Below are 5,743 nucleotides of genomic sequence, written 5' to 3'. Positions count from 1 at the left end.
AACCAAGAAGGACCACCCATCTCATAATATCCCACCAACATATTAACACATGAAATAATTAGTAACACCAAATGAAAAACACCGACCAACAATATGAGAATTTAAAGAGAACCAAAAGTTATAAAGAATGAAAGAAGAAAAGTATAAAGAAAGCTATGCACCTCTACGTGCTTGAACAAGCATTTGTATATGTGTGTGGCCTACCAAAGTTAAATCCCATTTTTTTTCGTAAAAGAGAATGGAAAGAAAGAAGAAAGAGAAAATGAAAAGTTGAACCAAAATTCCATATGAAAAGAGATAGAACCCATACGGGTATGCACACATAAATAAAAGAAAAAGGAAAATGTTATTTTAACTACTAAATTTTGACAACTTTCTCTTACAATATGAAGTGTCATCTCTTAAGTGGTTTTAAAATATTGAGAAAGAAAAAATGGAAACCAATTAAAAAATGACACCTAAGGTTGTAAGAGAAAGTTGTCAAAATTTAATAGTCAAAAAATCATTTTCCAAATAAAAAGAGAGTTCCATGGGTCCCATGGAAAAACTATGGTGTGAAGTAAAAGAAATATAAGCATTGCACCAAAACAAACCATGCACTTACGTAAAAGAAGAATGAGAAGAAAAGAGAAATTGCATTTGCATGTCACTACAAAAAAAACCTTGATTTTAGTAGAGGTTTTTTACTAGAGGTTTTAATAACCTCTGATAAAAGATACAAGTAGAGAGGGTTTTCGAAACCCCTTATAAATATCTACAGTTTTTTTATTAAACCGCAGTAAAGTTTAAAATTTTAATTTTTCCCTCATTTTCCATCTTTTTTTTCTTCTGTTTTTTTAACCTCCCTTTTCTCGTATGACGTTTATTTTATCTTCATTTCTCCTTATATCTTCAATCTCTAAGGAATAATTCTTTTTTTTTCAAATTCCTTTTCTCCGGTTCCTCTACTTAGGGTGGATCATCCAATTAGTACTTGTTTTTCCTCTTTCATTCTTGACTTTTTAACATTGTTCTTCACTCCCCCAATTTCTAAAACCCTAGGTCAATGGTTACAATCCCCTGTCTTGTTCAAAAAATTTGTTCTTATGTTTCAGAATTGTGTTTGCTCTAGTATCTGCTTCAGAAGATTACAACTACTTTGCGTGGGTTCGCTGTTGCTTCAGGGGTTCACGGCTGGTTTACTGGTGCTTCACAACGACAGCTGCTTCACTAGTTTTGTTTTTCACTCAGTTTGTAGTGGTTTCACGAGTTCACGGGGCAGTGCTTCTCTAGTTTGCTGGTGCTTCACGGGGGACAACTACTTCACCGATTTTGTTGCTTCGTAAGTTGGTAGATTTTTCATATGTTTGTCCCTTTCTTCTTTCTCTCTTATATAATTGGATAGAGTCAACAATTCATTGAAAACAAATTAATAGCAGTAGTGATAGTGAATAAAATCTTACTAGCATATTATAAGCAGGCTAATTTATTAATTATATATGGTTTGTCACCATTATGAATCAAAGCAATTACCCATGACATGATGTGCATGGATGCCTCACGATTTCATGAGTGTTTACAAAGTTAGGGGATGACTGGTATGTATGTAAATAGCAGAAGGCTTATGCTATCTTCATTATGATTGCAAACCTCAAATCATTCATCGTGACATAAAGTCTAACATATTACTTGATGAGGTGTTTCATGCTCATGTTTGAGACTTTGGCTTGGCAAAGTCGATTGATTTTTCTTTCTCAAAATCTATGTCTATTGTGGCTGTTTCCTATTGCTACATTGCCTCAGGTAAGAAAATGTTCATTACACATAGGTGCAGTAATTATTGCAATTTTACTTGTCAAAGTACTTGAGTCCCATTTTAATCTTTTGTTGTTATTTACTTCATGATATTGGTTTTATTCAGATATGACAATGCTTTGAAGGGAGAAAAATTATTAAAATGCAGGACACATAAAGTTTCTTTTGACCAACAACCGTAAAAGTTTCTTTAAATAGATAATACACCTTTTAAAAAAGTTCAAATGCAGTTAGTATGGTTATTATTTTGCATTACATGACTTGATTTAGACTTTGAGCTCATCAATTTTTAGAAGCCCATAATTCCCATTGATTTATACCGAGGCATTGGTGATTCACAACTTATAGGTTTGTCAATTACTCAAGAGAGGTGCTCCTCAAACACAATCTTAACCTCAGTACATATCATCTTAGTTGTTCTAGATTACATTTTTATTATCATTAATTAAGATTATCTAACTTGCTTATTATATCACATCTTGCCAATTTTAATGCTTGTTATGCCTTCCATACTTTTCAGGGTCTTTCTTGTCTTTGCAATTGGTGTTGGGCTTAGTACATTTGACAAAGCATCCCTTAGCATTTTTAATTTCTATGTTTGAACTTTGGGGCACTATCTATTTCTTCAACTTAAAAGCCTCTGTTCTTATCTCTTCTAACACTATTTTGCATGCTTGCATAATTTCAGGTCCATTATTATGTGCAGTCTCATATTCAAATTAATGTATATTGTGATTGTGTAATATTGGTGGGCATTTCACTTTGAAATCCTCTTAGATTCTTAATTTTTTATTAACCTGTTAATTTAGCTTCTGCCTTCTTGTTTGTTTTGACTATGCTTGTAGCCTTCTGCATCAAAGAAGCATTGACATTTTATTACCACATGTATAAAAGTTTTGGATATGATTTGTCTAAAGTTGTCAGCCCTGAATCAGATCAAGGTACTTTCTAATTCATACAGATACCTTGTCATCAAAATGAATACAGATGAAGGTACATCAAAATGCATAAAAACTTTCCAGGTCTTATTATATCGTTGAGTTGTCTTTCATGTTGATGTAGTTGTTAACTATAATATCATCCATTGATTATCTGAACTACTCTGAGAAAACAAATACTTATTACATTGTAAATGCCCTATACTATTTTCACCCTGTTGAAAGGTATTCCTTCTGACTTTCTTTTCTGTAGATAGTTTTGTTCATTATATTAGTTTAAGTTATGCACCTAGCGATAATGCTTAACATTTTGCATTGGCAGGTTGAGAAGCTACTTCTGCGAGAGAACAAGAAGAAAAGGCTTGCCGGGATGTGGGTGAGATGAATTGTTGAAGGTAAAATGGTTGTTTTTATTTTGTTATAGAGATGCTAAATTGGAAATTTTATCCCCAGATAAGAGAGAGTAGCACATGCCTATGAATGAGAATCTTTGTTGTATTTCTAATCAATTCTTTGTATGTTCTTTTAATATCTCCAAGCAAGCTCCTATATTTTATATTTTATATTATATTTTATCTAATATAGTTTGAATTTTCGTTCTACTATAATTTTAATTTCTCTAATTGTTCATTATCATTTGTTGGATACATGGATGTGATATCTGTATTCTTTAGAAATCTGTGATAAACTTGTGATGAAAATAATTTCATTTTTATTTTCCTCTTGAACAAGCATTTTAGTTTAGTCAAAATATTTGAATTGTGGCATGTTTTTAATCAAAGTAAGAGTGCTAAGACATCACTATCAAAATGTTGCATGTGATAATTACTATGTTTTCTTCTACATAGTAAATGTTGTTATGCTTTATGATTGCCATTAATATTTTAGGATCACTAAACCAACTAGTTTCCTATGTGTACGAATATTTTTAAATTCAGGTGAAATAAAAACATATAACTCAAAATCTGAAGTGTGCAGATTTAAATATAAAGAATTGGTTTGAAGTTACAAAAAAATTGTATATTTTTTTAAATCTAAAATCAATACATATTTATGAAACTTTCACCTGGCTAAGCTCGTTATAGAAGTATTTCTCAACTCTAATAAAATTACTTTTGAAGGTCTTTCTATTTTATTTCTATTTTTTAATTGATTGTATTTATTTAACTATCAACAGCTTTAGAGAAGCCCTGGATCTTGTTAAGGAGGCCATTAGCAGAATTGGTTATAATGACAAGATAAAAATAGTTCTTGATGTTGTTGCTATAAATTTTTGCATAGGTAAGTATAAGTTTCTATCCTTTTTTACTTTTAGATTCTTGAGAAGATAGAATTTGGTGATCCTTGCTTACATGAATATTGCATATTATTATAATTTGACTGTTGCAGCAATGCTTTGCTAACTTTTTTACTGTGTAGTTTACTTTCTAAGAGATGTAAAACCAACAATGTTATCTCCAAATAATACTTCAATCATGGCAATAATTCCAATTAGGGATATGCCATTTTCAACTTGGATTCTGAATCTTGGTATACACGTATTACATGACCTGGTATGTGATAATTGTTTTTTATTTGAATATATATATATATATATATATATATATATATATTCTCTATCTTCAATGTGATGTGTGATGTTGTGTAGCTTGGTTGAAAAAAGCAGTGCCTTCTAATCCCTAATATTTTGAAAGGAAAATTAGCCATATCATCTGCATCACTACCTATATCATCTCTCTTTCCCCCAACGTTATTAATATTAACACAACACTTCTTTATTTCCTTAGCTTTTTTATATTTTTGTGATGAAATAAATTAGTTACTAAAAGAATTATATTTTAAAAATGATATCCACACTGTTTTCTTACACCAAGTTAATGCATTATTGATAAGGATAATAATAGACTAGTCTGGTTCCAACCACACTAATAACACAAAGTTACATTGTTGCTAGTTTACAAGACTCTTTAATCAACTATGTTGTAAAAGTCTTTCTTTCAATCTTTTTTTAGTCAACTCTCATGTTTCTGGAAAAGTGACTGGAGTGAGTGAAAGCTTAGTAGCTCTCCAGCTTTGGTGAGTTTTAACAAAATATCTGTGTTGAGTTTATGTGCATTAACTATTTTACCTTGGTTAGACTTTGAAGCAGAGGATTTTGTTTCACTTAGATATTCTTTCTCAATTATTTATCTTTTCTTTTGTATTATTCATCTTGTTGTAGGTAGCATTCATTGGAAATTATAGTGAGTACTTTGGTATGGCAACTGATTTTGATGTTGTGGTTTACTAGATGCTGGCTAATGATCTCATTCATGGACTCTTCCTAGCTCTTTCATGGCCTTCCCAAATATGATCATCATGATTGAAAATGAAAAAGCATGATCATCATGATTGATATCGCATTAGAATAATGTTATTAATTTTTTGTTATGTCTATTTTTCTGATTTAAAACAAATAACATTGTAATGAGTTGCTAATTTTAACTTTTACTTTTTGTCATTTATATTGTTTGATATTAAAATTGTAGACTTTATTCTTTGATCCATTTATAAAGGTTATATGTACAAATTATAAATACCAAAAATCTAAAATCTTTGCCTTTTATAATTATTCTTTTATTTTAGGATTTATATGTATTATTAAAAAATAGGAAACAAACAAATAGGCAATACTGGAGCTTCTACATTGCAAGCAGTAGCGGGGTTTTGAGAACCATAGGCAGTAGCGTAGCGGGGGTTTTGAGAACCCCAGGCAATAGCGGGGGTTTTGAGAACCCCAGACAATAGTGGGGGTTTTGAGAGCTCCAGACAATAAAGGAGGTTTTGAAAACCCCAAACAGTAACGGGGTTCAAAAACCCCATGTATTAGCGGGGGTTTGAAAACCCCATGTATTAGCGGGGGTTTTGAAAACCCATGTAGTAGCGGGAGTTTCGAAAACCCTAGGCAAGTTGCGTTTTTCCAGGGATTGTTAAAAACCCCCGGTAATCTATTAGTCATGCTTGTTCTTCCA

At 31.4% G+C, this 5,743-nt stretch overlaps 1 long non-coding RNA gene across 10 annotated transcripts; it reads left to right on the top strand.

Annotated features, from left to right (window-relative positions):
* Positions 1 to 787: 787 nt before the first annotated feature.
* On the top strand, positions 788 to 5,301 carry LOC114167393. Of its 10 annotated transcripts, XR_003600217.1 has the most exons (7): positions 818 to 1,321; positions 2,483 to 2,542; positions 2,640 to 2,735; positions 3,055 to 3,127; positions 3,910 to 4,013; positions 4,745 to 4,808; positions 4,954 to 5,301. It is a non-coding gene; the product is annotated as an uncharacterized LOC114167393 (long non-coding RNA). The 10 variants fall into 10 exon arrangements; XR_003600216.1 differs by having other exon boundaries at positions 788 to 1,321; positions 2,483 to 2,957; XR_003600212.1 differs by having other exon boundaries at positions 790 to 1,321; positions 2,640 to 3,127.
* The last annotated feature ends 442 nt before the right edge of the window (positions 5,302 to 5,743 follow it).

This window comes from Vigna unguiculata, chromosome 10 (assembly GCF_004118075.2).
Source record: "Vigna unguiculata cultivar IT97K-499-35 chromosome 10, ASM411807v1, whole genome shotgun sequence".
Classification (NCBI taxonomy): Eukaryota; Viridiplantae; Streptophyta; class Magnoliopsida; order Fabales; family Fabaceae; genus Vigna; species Vigna unguiculata.
The sequence above is the reverse complement of the archived record's forward strand: the minus strand, read 5'-3'. Positions and strand labels throughout refer to the sequence as shown.